The following is a 14,248-nucleotide window of genomic DNA, read 5'->3' on the forward strand; positions in this document are numbered from 1 at the left end:
TAGTCGCGTCAGTTTATCCGGAAAACCGGTTTCGTGCATTATGTGCCATAGTTGGTTTCGATGGACTGTATCGTATGTCGCTTTGAAATCAATAAAGATGTGATCCGAGGACACGATGTACCCTTAACATTTCTGCAAAATCTGTCGGATGGTAAAAATCTGGTCGGTAGTTGCGCGAACCCCCATGAAGTCCACCTGATAAATTACAATGAATAATGCGGTTATTACAATTTCTTATTTTTTTGCTACAATGCCGTGATGGGTAAAATTACTGATATTTACTGATAGTTATCAGTAACGTGCTGAAATTACTGATAGTTATCAGTAACGATTTTTAATGATAGTTCCCATCCCTAATACAAATGAAACACAAATTTCTGCGTAACTCGAGAACTAATCAAGCAAATAACATCAAATTTGGCATGTGGGGGTTTAAGTGGCAGGAATTTTTACTATGGTGTAATGAGACCTCTCCGTCTTTCAACAGGAGAGGAGGGGCGGTCCTATAAAAATGAAGCACAAATTTCCACATAACTCAAAAACTAATCAAGCAAATGGAACCAATCTATTGATCTCTATTACTTTCCTTCAGTTGGGTCCGAAGGAGCGATAGCGAGTAAGGAGACGATCACCTCTGCGAAATGGTACATTCCACGAAAAGGTTTTCCGTGAAATGGTACATTCCGCGTAAGGTTTTTCGCGAAATGGTTTTTGGGGAAATGTTATAAAATCACGGCGAATGTTGCTATCCGCTTTATTTTATTTGGCTAAACAATGGGGAAGTTGTTTTCTACTTCATTGTGAGGAAAAATTGCAAATTTGTATATTAAACTACTCATGCTTTCATAGTTATTCATACTCTACCACAACAGATCTAAATGCTGGTCGCAGTGGCATAGTCTATACCTATAAAAATGGATTTCTGTCTGTCTGTCTGTCCCTATGTTCCTTACAGAAACGAAAACTACTGAACCGATCGGCGTGAAAATTTGCATGTAGGGGTTTTGAGACCAGGGAAGGTTCTCTCGATGGTAAAAGACCCCTCCCCCCCTAAGAGGGGGCACCCATACAAATCTATGCCTATAAAAATGGATTTCTGTCTGTCTGTCCCGTCTGGGCTCCCATACAAATGAAACACAAATTTCTGCATAACTCGAAAACTAATCAAGCAAATGGAACAAAATTTGACATGTGGGTGTTTTTGGAGACAAAATTTTTTTCTATGATGAATTAGGACCCCTCTCCCTTTTTAGGAGGGGGGCTCCCATACAAATGAAATACAAATTTCCTCATAACTCGAGAAGTAATCAAGCAAATCTTTCATGAAACATTAATCAATAACAAGACCACCAAAAACTATCAATAGTAACATTAGATAATTCAGCGCGAGACCGCGAGTGTTGCCGGTGACCTGCCGTCGGAAGCGCCGGCCATTGCGAGGGGCAGCCCCCCGTAGAGATCACCTCTATCTAGGTTTATTTATTTTCCTAGATCTACTGACCTCTATTACTTTCCTTTAGTTGGGTCACCCCAACTTTTGGATATTAAAAAATTTGTATATTAAAACACCCATGAACTCCCCAGAAACTTGCAAAACTCAAGATTGTGACAAAGGTCATCCGAGATTCCCGATTTATGTACAACACCGTTTAATTTGTGGCAATACGAAGTCCAGATACGATGACCCGACAATCAGCTAGTATTTTAGATAGGAAGCGTTTGGTACGGGAGGTCCACGCTTCTTTTCTTTCCCCTCAATGTCATGAAGTTGAATGGAACTAACTATTATTTCTGTTGGCAAGAAAAATAATAGAAAAGATCGTCATTTGGACGAGTTTTTCACGAGTTCTCGAATGTCCCGAAATAATTATTCTCAGCATGCCCTAAAATGTTTTATAAAATGCCGTCTTTTCAAAATTTCATAGGTAACACTTTAGGGCCGAATCGTAAATACAAGTTTAGGCCAAAAAGGACCAAGAATTCTATGAAATTATGTTTAAAAAATTAAATAATTCAAAATCGGTGAACAAAAATAAATTTTGAAAATGTTCAATGAGACAGAACATTGTTTCTCCAACTTTTTCTTCGAGCTTTCCTTCATCTCGGATAATTTCGTGAATATCATTTTTCCTGAACTTGTAATTTACTAACATTTTCATACAAATATATTAGCTTTAGGATGCTTGGTTTAAAAATTATAAATTCTTAAAATAAGCGATGACCGAGAAAACCTGAAAATTACCGCTCTAATTTTCTGGTTGAACAGAAGAATTTGAATTTTTTAAATGTATTGTTTTATTTTACAAGTTTCATGTAATTCTGGGACTTCTCCGAGCAAACTTGTACTTACAATAATTTTGAAAAATGTCCATTAAGTAAGCTTACACAAGATCAAGATTCGTTGACGAAAATTATTGAACTGACAGCTAATCTCAGCAATTTCATCCTGTTGGCTATTACCATTAATTTCATTGCCAATTTGGACAACTAGCTTAGTAAATTCATCAATTATTTCCCACCATTAACTCAACGATCCACACTGAACTGACACGGAGAAGTGACAGTGAACAAAAGTAAAATCTTGACAGCCGCCGTTGTTAAGTCATCATCATCATCATCGATATCGTCGTCGCGTCGATTACAGGCTAACTGAGACATGGGTAATTCCGGGCGGTACCAATCTTGACAGCTACCGCTAATTGAATGTATGATGCCACATATCGTTCCGAACCCGGCAAAGTGCAAGCAAAGCCGTTAAGGTAAGTGAGCGTCGCAATTACTGCGTCACAGCTGTTGCGAAAAGTAATTAAACTTAAACCGTAGCTGAGGTCCGTTGAGGTTTTCCATACCGGCGATGGAAGAGAGCTGCCAACTTTGGGCCAGGATGTTTCGCTTTACCTGTGGACCTGTGCGGGGAGGGATGAGTTGAGAGTTTTTTACCAACCTGGAAAGAAACAAAAATATGTAGGCACGGTTTTAGTTGTTTTGTTTTCTACTGTTCGGGTACGAATTCAATTCGAGGTAAGCAAATTTTTGTATCGATTTTAATCTATATTGAAAGCAAATATTGTCTCAAGCTTGCCGCCCCTGACACATTACACACAGGATCAACCGTTCTGACCGATACTGGACGGACGGAGGTGACAGGTTCGGTGTTTGTTGCTTTGTTGGGTAGAGGGATAACCAGCTTGTCCCGAAAAAAGGGATAAGCACGTTTCATTGTTTATTTTATTTATTGAAACATAAGTACAGTACGAGATGAATATGTTCTCGTTAATCGGATTGTGTTTCCGCATGGAAGGACATCGACAGGTAGGCGATGCGATAGTCCCTGTGAAGTTGGTGGGAACCGATTTCCGTAGAACGATTTAGCAAATTTAGGTAATGATTCTTCTAAAACGACATTGATTTGGCATATGAAAAATTGTAAGACGAGTGCAATTGTTCCTTAATCATTAATCAGTATGAATACTGCGACTCTTAAGACACGTACGATTTTTTCTGTGAAGTGCTGCTTACCTTTCCTGCGTGTAATTTTAGGTAATCTGTCTTCATTCTGTGCCCTATCTAAGGAGAACGACTTCAATCCATCCGAAAGAAGCAATAAAACTTGGTAAAAATGATAAATGATAGAATTTGCAATGACAAATGGGTGAATCGCATTCGGCTTTTCGGAAAGGCAGTGCCGCCCTGTCATGTCGATCGGTTCGATTGCACACGTGTCGGTAGGAAGGAACAGAAATTTCTACGGAACGCTATGAGGTGTACGATTTCTCACCGAGTTGCGTCATTCCAAGGCGGTGCATTATTGATGACAAGAGTACTCACTGAAGGTGGGAGGTAACATTTTGTGCCAACTTTTTCTGTCTTTCTTGCGAGAACCTTCACAGCCGCATTTCGGCTTGAATCCGAAATGAATAAATAAACTAAATATTTATTCTCCCCTGGCAATCCTCTCAGGTAAAGGTCAAGCGCATTTCGGGAGTAGGAAGTTTTGTAAAATGGACTGGACTGCAATTTGAATGATTAAATCGGAAGCAATCGATAACATTTCTGGTTCTACATACTTTACTTAACAAGTGACTCACCAAAAACACACAAATTGAAATTTTATCTTTTCTAGATAAATTCCTTGTTACTGAATTGTGAATAACCAGCCTTAAAAAGATTTTTGATTTACAAAGCAGAAGTCAAAAAGCGACAGCGAGAATAATATGGGCCAATGGGACGGGCACACCCGGGACAACAAACACGTTACCGTTCCTTTGATCCCGTTCGTTACGCAGCACCGGGATTATGCACCGGAACCGGTCAGTGAAAGGAGGAAGCATTCGCGCACATAAAATCCACGCTGACATAAATTTGCTGACAGTTATTGTGCTCACGCGAGACCAAACAACCCTGTCAGCCGAATAGCTCCCGTAGAAGAGTAAATATGAAATAACACTGACACTTTATTGCCACGTGATGGATCATGAGCTCAACTTGTTCTGCTTAACGTTGTTTGTTTTAGGAGTACGAAAATCGAATAATATACGTATAGTTAATTTCGGACAAATTTTTATGATTCTTCCAGTGCTTCAGTGCCTACGTATTCAGAGCGTCTGATTCTGTGCGTTTGTTGACGCCAGTGAACTAGTTTTATGGCTTGCTCGGCCGTAAAGTACCGAATTTATTTATTCGCTAGACGCCTGAAATGGACGCGTGCCGTCATCGCCGTCCGAGAATGGTATTGTTGGAAGATTTCAACAGTGATATCATTTGCAAAATTTGGCTTATTTTTCGATGATTGTTCCGAAACATTCGGATTTTCCCCTGGAACATAATATGAAATAAAAGTTCGTTACGACCGCAAATCCGTTGGACCGAAATTCATCGCCGAATCACCGTTGAACCGCAGGCTTCACGCCGGCATTACGTTTTGCTGCTGTGGCGTGGCTGCAACAACTTTGGAAACCAGCATAATTATCGAAAAAACATTTACGCTAACCGCACGACTGACTGACCAGAAACCGATCCGTTCATATGCGCAATTGTTATATAAACATCAATGGGACACGGTTGACCAAATCTAATAGCCATCTCGAATGGATAAATTCGGCGCCGGAGGCGACCAGCTTTTTTTTTCTGAAATTGGAAATCCGCCAGTTTGATCGTATAGAGAAGAACTGCACAGAAATACGTGCCAGTTGAATTAGATAAATGAGAGGGCAGTTTGTCCAGTTGAAATTGACCAACCACTGAAAAAGGACGCTGTTATTTTTGGGAAAATTCATCATTAATCCCTCCGTCACCCCGTCACTCCGTCAGCACCGGTAACCCCCGTTGCACTTTTATGTTTGAGATTTGCCGGCTCTATTACCGAATGGAATGAGTGAATGACCAAACGCAAGCAAATATTGCCTCCGGGCCCCGGGGTGCATTGGCGTAGATCAAAAACATACACAAAATTACCGATGGCTGGTATTGCATCACATCGTCACACACAGTAGCAGCAGCAGTGACGTTCGGCGGCATCATTGTCTGGTAAATCTCTCCGACGACGTCCCTATATCGTTATAGTAAGTTAGTCGTCGCGTAATCTCGTTGGCCATATAATTTCTCTATTATGACTAGTTTAGACGATGCTTCATCACCGTTTGTGACGACACATGAGTTATGATTTATTTAAGTTAAAGAAATGCTTTTGTGTATCCAATCGTTTAGGTTCGTACTTTTACTTATGTCTCTATTTTGAGCTACTGTAATTACGGGTTTAGCAACTTTAGGTCCATAAAAAGCCAAAGTGAAAGTATGAGGAAATTTTTTGTGACCAATCAATAGTATCGGTTCGCTAAAAAAGAAGTCAACAGCGAAAGTTAATTGGGTCTAAATTTTTACCATAAAGCAAAATGGTAGAGAAAAATAAATATGAAAGTTTGTCCTAAAATTATGAAGCTTTTTCAAGTCAGAATACTAACTTTTGGTTGTTATCTTACCGTTTCGATCTTTAGACAAACGAAATTACTGGTTGTGAGTTTCTTACGCAGCAAAACCGTGTCTCTACATTCCGGCCCGCGTAGTGCAGATTGCCGTTGTGCTCAGTGATGCTAGTCTGATCGTTAAAGACATGCTGGACTTTGGCATTGACCAGTTACCCGTCAAAATTAATAGTAGAATTTAATTTGGAAGAAGTTTTCTTCTTTTCTTTGATTTCAGGTTTCGTATCCTACTAAGACGCTTCAAAAATTTCAGTCATAAGAAATGTGGAAAGATTCTGAATAAGTTCTAGACGTACCCAAGCATTGTAAAACATAAGCATATTATTTGAAAAAAATTCACAAAATTTAAACAGCGGTGTAGATGCTTCAAAGAAAAACCGGGAAAGCTATGTTGTTTCCTGAGTTATGACCGCAAACATCGATTTTGCTACCTTTTTATACTTACTTACAAAAATTCATCTCATGAACAAGTAAATATTTTTCCATAAAACGGAAGTAAATTTGTTCAGCAACAGCAACAGTCCTGTGTTATTGCTAATCATGTCACCCTAATTTTCATGATATTACCTGAAAATATTAGGGAAAGATGATTGTTTTTGCGGCAACCAAATATCCTGCCTTCGAAATCCACATGAAAATACCTTTTTTGGCAAAAAAGAACGATTAAATGAAAGTATTTTTTTGTTAAAACACTTAGTTTTCAAACTAAGTTGATTTGATTTCACCCATCTATCATACCAATATGCACGATAAAATTTAATGCGCATATGCTGCACAACTACGAAAACTACTGAAAATTTATTATTTCTTTTATCGGATATTTAATTATGGTCGATACAACCTTTTAAAGGCGGTTCGTTTTTCGTGATTTCTCGGGAAACCGTTAATACTATGAAAAAACTACTTTTTCTAGAACGTATTACACTATGGGAATATGAAGTGTCACGTGAATGATTTTAGATAGCCTTTTTACCAAAAGCTGTCACCTACACATTTGTTTGGTGCTGTGGTTCAAGCTAGTGCTTGAAGGGATAAGCCAAATCGATCAGGATGATCTGATAATAACTTTTCTGTTCATGGATATATATTTGCAAATTACGAAGCTGACTGATTATGCTTTTCACCAGAGCATATAGCAGAGCAACTAATAAAGCGCAGAGCTCCATTAAATTATGGCGGTGCGTGGCTGTCAAGCAACGAAAAGCATAATCGGATTTATTGCACCTTTCAGCAGAGCGTGATAAGAGTACTTGAGCTTATAACCTGATTCTTAAAGAGGTTATAAAAAGCTTCTAAAGTGTGGGCCACTTGGTCGGAAGGCAGTTTTATAAAGGTTACCAGCAAATTCTCGTGGAACTCGTAGTTTTATAAGCGCTGCAATAAATTAATTAAATTACTGCATGGGATGGACATCCCTTCTTTATTTGACAGCATCATTTGGAAACATTGAGAAAAAGGACTTTTTTCGAAAAATCCAAATCCAGTTAAATCACATTGAATGCTTGTCAGAACCGCATTAAATTCTTGTCGAAGCTTATGGTGAACAATCGCAGTGCTTTGAGTGGCTCAAAAAACTTAAAAAAAAGCGATTTTGACGTGAGAGACGAAGAGCGTAGAAAACCACCGAAAAGTTTGAGGACAGTAAACTGCAAGCACTTTCGGAAAACATGACACTCAAACTCAAAGAAGTCATCTTCATGAGAAAGATTCAGAGGATCGAAAATTAGAAGCTATGAGCTGAACGAAAGACAGTATGAGAGCAGAAAAATCATATGTAATTCGCCGCTCACCAGGTATAAAAGGAAGTCATTTCTCCTACGAATTGTGGCTCTCGATAAAAAGAAAATTTATTTCTAGATTTCTAAATCTTCAAAAATTTTGCGTTAGTCCAGAGAAACCATTAACATCAACTGCGCGGCCAACTCGCTATGGACGATAGACAATGCCCTAGATGGTATCAGAGGCGTTTGAGCTAGTCAAATCTAGCGAAACCTTACATACTGAACGCTACCGATAACAAATGATCAACTCGAACCGAGTTTTGGGTGAAAAGCGACCAGAATAAAAATCAGGTAACACAAAGTAATTTTGTTTCGTGACAATGCTCCATCACACACTGCAAAACATTAATTATTTCCAGATTTAGCTCCTTCCGGCTACCGCCTATTTGCATCAGGGACACACACACCTGCTAACGAGTGCTTCAATTTCTACTGAAATAGCGGTTTCATACTTGTCTGGTAAACGATGTCAGTTTTCTTTTAATTTAATTCCAGGTTTCGATGTCAGCAAATCCCGACAACTGTCCCTTCTCCCCATTTATGTAGTACATCAATTTTGATAAACCTCTCGGATATCGATATGTGACGTGTCATCCCCATTTCAAAATTACGGAGTTGGAGGTCGGAGTATCACTTAACCTTAATTAGTGATAATATATTATACAGGAAGCGTTTGGTACGGGAGGTTCACGCTTTCTTCCTTCCCCTTGATTTTAAGGAGTTGAATGGAATTCGGTATAATTTCTGGTTCCACTTGATTCCTTGGAATTCTCTCTGCGGTACATGCTGCGGAGTTGGTCTGGCCGTTGACAAGAAAAACAATATTTTCATGCAATCGTCTTTTTCCAGGATATTTTCAAGAATTCACTGCGTCAGGATGAGATTAGATTAGAAACTTTTCGCCATAGAAGTAGATTCGGACCGATAAATCAACCCATCTCTGTCAGCCAAATACGAAAATGAAGCAAAATAAGTACAATGTCCACAAAATGGCTGGATTTTGTCAAAATCATTGCTTTGAAGGCTTCGGCCGTTTAAAACTATGAGCCATTTTTGTACTTTTTTTCTGAAAAAAATATAATAAATTTATCGTACAGTGGTACAAACAAACATTGAATCGAATAAAATAAAATAAATAAAGATTGTTTTGAAAATTCCTTTTGTAATTGAAATTTCGCTTAACTAAATCGCACGCGGCCTTGAAATTTGCAAAATAGAAGTAGGTCTTGTTGGATTTGCAGATATTTTGCAGAAAATAAATATTATTATTTGAAATCCGAGATGAAAGGCTGAACTAAATCTTAAAACAAACGTTTTTTCGCTTTGGGACCGATGGCGAAGTTGGGCAGCAATTCGGTAAAAAAAAATCGGTACGAAGTGAACCATTACTTACCATTACCACTACATATTACTATCTAGCATTAGTATTCGATAAAAAAATACCTTTACTGACGATAACTAAGAATGTACTAAGACTAATGTTCTTTAATTATCTGACAGTGTGAATATTTAAACAAAATAAGTAATGAATTAAGGGACCCTACTCTGAATGTCACGTCGAGCGTCACTAATAATACAGGAAAGATGTGACTTTGAGATCAGCTCTAATCAACAACAGAATCCAAATGACTGAGTCGACATTAGATTGATGATTGATTGATATAAGTCTGCGCGGAAATAGTGTCATTTCTGTGTTAATATCCTTTTAAGCCAGAGCACCGGAGTATCAACGTATACAAGACGTGGGAAAACCCTATCAATTTTTAATAATTATCATTTTCTTTGTCTTATCGAACACCCATGTTTATGCTACAGGTATTCTACTTATCATTGTCGCACCCTACAAGGGTGCAAGGGTGCCAATATTCATCATCCACGTACCTGACGAAGACATCAGCATAAAAGTTTTTTGCGGGGTGTTCTGAATGCTTCTCAACGATGGATGGTGTCCGCTATCTCAAGTGTTAGCATTGTCTCCAGCTACCAGCGCTATTGTATTTGTTATCGGGTAAAACTTTACTCTAAGGATAAGTTTTCCTTATGCTGGTTAGCATATATGATATAAGGGTGTCTTGAGATAAACTTGAAATAGTGAAGTTTTACAACCATATCATAATCATGGAGAGGTCTAGGTGTGAGCTGCTCTGTACTTTTGGCGCAATATATATTTTATCATAATACAATACAGGGAAGAGATTGTTGTGCAGGATTGCAGCAATTAAATCAATTTTAAATTTTTTCTATTTTTAGTGCGACGATTCTTTCGTTGCTGAAACGACTATCGACCGATAGCATGTTTCCACGTGCTTGCGACCCAGAAGAAAATAATACGATGGAAACGTGGAAGCTGAAAAACTCACGATTATTTAATCCTTCCGAAACGCTTAATCATCTGTACAGGAAAGGGTACCGCCCCGATTCTTTCCCAACAACAACTTCCGTACACAGCGAATATCGAAAAAAATCACAAATTTCACCATCCACTCTAAGCTTACGCAATCGAATCTTCCGGCTTGCGTGCCGAGAGATTATGATTGAAAAGCACCTAATTACCCTAACGAATGCAATCCGTTATGACAACCGAACGAACGAACCGGTTGAATATTGTCGACCGGAAATATTATCGATCATTCGTCATTTATTGTTTACTGTTTTTTTTTGTTCATCAGTTAAAGACCATCGTCGCGTGCCGCATCAGCGTAAAATTTGCGTCAATTATCGCAAACGTTTACAACAATTAACACTGCGCGTTGCACACTAGCGAAAAACCAAACAACACAATCACATTCGTAACCCTAAATGTCGGACAGAAACAGGAAGCATCGCGGTTTGATGCTGTTTTTGGTGTTTCGCATTGATCTGCAATCATTTATCATAATCGGTTTTGGGTGGTTCTGCGGCTGGCTACACGCACGCGTGTGGAATTGAAATTAATGATGTCATTTGGACTTTTTATTTTAACCGCTAAAATCAGGACCGCAACATTTTTTAAATCATTAATCATCATATTGATTGAGCATGTTGATTCTATTTAGTGTAACAAGATTCGACATGGAATTTAATAAAAATAAGACCCTTGGAGATGCGGGGCATCGATCCCCGTACCTCTCACATGCTAAGCGAGCGCTCTACCATCTGAGCTACATCCCCTGTTGTAAAACGACTGTCAGCAAACTTTGAGCCTGTTTGGTATCACCATTCAGTAATAGTAAAAATAAACAAAAAAAAAAGTATCTCGCCCAACGTGGGGCTCGAACCCACGACCCTGAGATTAAGAGTCTCATGCTCTACCGACTGAGCTAGCCGGGCTGGTGAAGAACAGCGCATTTTTATACTGTTTCGTTGGGTGTACCCTCTGCCACTACTTACGTCGCACCCTGTCATGTCTCTTCCATCCCAAATTAACGTCATAGCCAACATTCTTCAATCGTCCTTTCCATTTCATTGGGACGATACAAGAATTGTCGCCGCTCGGAGACAACACAGCCAGCCAAATTGTCTGCTATCAAGAACGAAAAAAAATAGTTCCAATCTCAGTCTGGCGGTCGCCTTTCGTTCATCGTTCGAATTTTCACTGAGAATTGGATAGCGGAACGTAATTGCTTAATTTTCGCCGGTTCTTTCTTTACGCCCGTCCGCCGTCCGAAGCCGCCAGCGACGGCAGGCCAGTGGTTGTGGCTCAATTGTCGTCACGGACCGGCTTGCTTCTTAGCAGATGAAACAATAAACCGCCCCGGCCAACGGATCGATCAACGAATGAATGGTCGAATAGTCGAAGTAGCGAAAAGGAAAAAACAACCTTCTTTTGCAGCTTGTGTGCTGCACACGTATCTTAGGCTACACGTGCCGAACGTCGGCAGGCAGGCAGGCACGTTGGCCCATCCATCTGCGCGATGACCGTCATAAATTGCCGAACGCCTCCGAAATTATTACCTGTAAGGTTCTTTTCTACTGTTTTTTTATGTAAGACTATCGATACCACCCGGTGTGGCTTGGACGATGATACTTTTTTCAGCCAGGTAACCAATGTGCTGTGTTGGTGTGAGAAATGGGAAAGTGTTTTATTAGCAGCGTTTCTTTGGTTATTTTCGAGAAGAAATTATTGGAAACATGTTGAGAGAATGTCGAACAAAACATCTCTACATATTGCTTATAAAAATTTGTCGAATTTTTGAGCTTTTCTAATTTGCGTGAAGGTTAATAAACGTGAGAGGTTTAATTTTACCAAATACAATTGAGATGAAAATATCAGTATTTTAATGTAATCTCTCTGTCATTCTCTCTCACTTTCTTTTACTGTCTGTCACTTTCAATTTCTCTAACTATTGTCACTCTCAACTTCTCTTACTCTCTTTCTCTTGTTCTATATGTTATTATATCTCTTACTCTCTCATTCTCTCTCTCTCGCACTTTCTTTTTCTCTCTTATTTTCTTTCTTTCTCGTATTCTCTCTCATTAATTCATTTTCTTTGTCTTGCTTTTTATTTCACGTTTTCTTTCTCTCTTACTCTGTCACTTTCCATTCCTCTCACTCTTGTCACTCGCAATTGCTCTCACTCTTCTTCTCTTGCTCTACCATTATTATCTTATACTCTCTCTCATTCTTTCTTGTATTTTTCATTCTCTCATTCACTTCCTTTCTCTTGCTTTTTCTTTCTTTCTCTTTTATTGTTTTTCTCTTATTCTCTTCTCTTCTATCTTCTTTTTTTCTTCACTCTCACCCATTCTATTTGTTACTTTTTCCTTTTTCTTTACTCTCTTTTTTTCTCATTCTCGTTTGAAATTAAAAAAAAATGAAATAAAAATGGAAACTTTGCATAAAAATGGAAAGTTGAAATAAAACTACGGAAATAAAAACGCGGCTGCGTAACGGAAAGAAGGAGTTAACAGAGGGGAAGCCTACAGGGGTGAGAGGAAGAATGTGAGTGTGTATGTAGCTGTGTTCCGCCTTAATTCCGGAATGTCTAAACGGTTCTTCATCAAAGCTGGCGCATACGTTTCTTGAGATAATAGAATCAGTATAGGAGGGTTGACAAATACGGTGATTGTTCGTAGAAAAAGAACAAGAACGGGGGGGTGCATTTTTCTTGCATTTGAACCGTTGAAATTGGTTAAAATGGTTGAATAAGAGGAGGTGTGAAATGGAAGGGCGGAGAAACGTGAGTAAGTTTATGTGTTTAATCAGCACTGGAGGGTTGACTAAAAGGAGGTAGAGGCGGTCTCTGACAAGGAAGGAGGTCCAAATAAGTAAAAAGACTACGTTTTCTTACATTTGGGCTGACAGCAGTTGTACAAGTGGCTGGATGACAAGAGGGAGGTGGTTCAAAGCGGGGGTTGCCATCAAAATAAAGGTAAAAGGCTTTGTTTCTCTATTATTAGAAAGATTTTCGAGAAGAAACAATTGTATAAGAAGCGGTGAAGCTAACTGGGAAAGGGAAGGGGTTTAGCTGATAAGGAGGTCAAAATAAAAAAAAAATTGAGACAGGAAATTTTCAAATTTTAAAACCATCGCACAGTGGTCCAAACAGCGAAATACGTGATTGTTTGATATAGCGTCGAAACGTGAAGTTTTTCGCAAATAGTGTCTTTAGGAACATTTCTTGGTATAACAAGCCCCTTCTTGTGAGAGATATCTTTCGGTGATTAATTCCCTTAAAAGTGAGATACGAAATTTATTTTTTCGTATATTCGAGATACGGGTTTGGTACTTTCGGCAAAGTTGTAGTAAATGTCAATGCAAACAACTTTGTCAAAGACATCATACTTGTATCTCTTCATGGAAATTATCTATGAAACGTTATTCGTCGACAAACGCTTAAAACTGTTTTTAAACCCTGACATATTCTAATCAACTTTTACGTGTTCATAGTGTTCTAGAAAGTTGTTTATCTTGCTAAAATCAATGTTTTTGTAGAACATTATTAAACGCGATTTTCTGCAGTTTCGGAGATTTTGATGTCCCAAGTTGGCAAATGGTGGCAGATCAAACAACTCGTACTTAAAAGTACAACAAAAAACCTTTAAAAGCAAGTGTCAATTGTCTGTATCTGTTTGTATCTTCAAAAGTTATAGTTGTTTTAAAAATCCATCTCATTCATGTTTATAGAACAATTAAAATGTACTTCAGATGCAATAAACGCCATTTTGTTTACGTTGACAATCTCTTTCAAACAATAAGAGAAAAGCTTCCAAATAACTAACTTAAGTCTATTTTGTTCAATACCTTCGATTGGTGTCTTTTCAAAAGATCACACTCATAATGGGCTGGTACCGAATGGCCGAAATACAAATAATCGAATCACGAATGGTCGAAATCCAAATGGCCGAATTTCAACAACAGTCACAGAAGGCAGAATTTTCTCAGAATGACTAAATAACTATTTAATTAGAAAACACGTATTGACAAGCAGTTAACAATTAACTTTACTCAAGCAACACATCTTTTTGTTGTACTTCTAAGTACGAGTTGTTTGATCTGCCACCATT

At 38.5% G+C, this 14,248-nt stretch overlaps 1 protein-coding gene and 2 non-coding genes across 3 annotated transcripts in view; all 3 read right to left on the bottom strand.

Annotated features, from left to right (window-relative positions):
* The window catches only part of LOC128744415 (centaurin-gamma-1A), a 260,009-nt gene that overhangs the window by 87,705 nt on the left and 158,056 nt on the right, over positions 1-14,248 (bottom strand). The window lies entirely within an intron of this gene.
* Positions 10,840-10,912, bottom strand: Trnaa-agc (transfer RNA alanine (anticodon AGC)). Its single transcript has one exon. It is a non-coding gene; the product is annotated as a tRNA-Ala (tRNA).
* Positions 10,999-11,071, bottom strand: Trnak-cuu (transfer RNA lysine (anticodon CUU)). The gene has a single exon. It is a non-coding gene; the product is annotated as a tRNA-Lys (tRNA).

The sequence above is a fragment of the Sabethes cyaneus genome, chromosome 3 (assembly GCF_943734655.1).
Source record: "Sabethes cyaneus chromosome 3, idSabCyanKW18_F2, whole genome shotgun sequence".
Lineage (NCBI taxonomy): Eukaryota > Metazoa > Arthropoda > Insecta > Diptera > Culicidae > Sabethes > Sabethes cyaneus.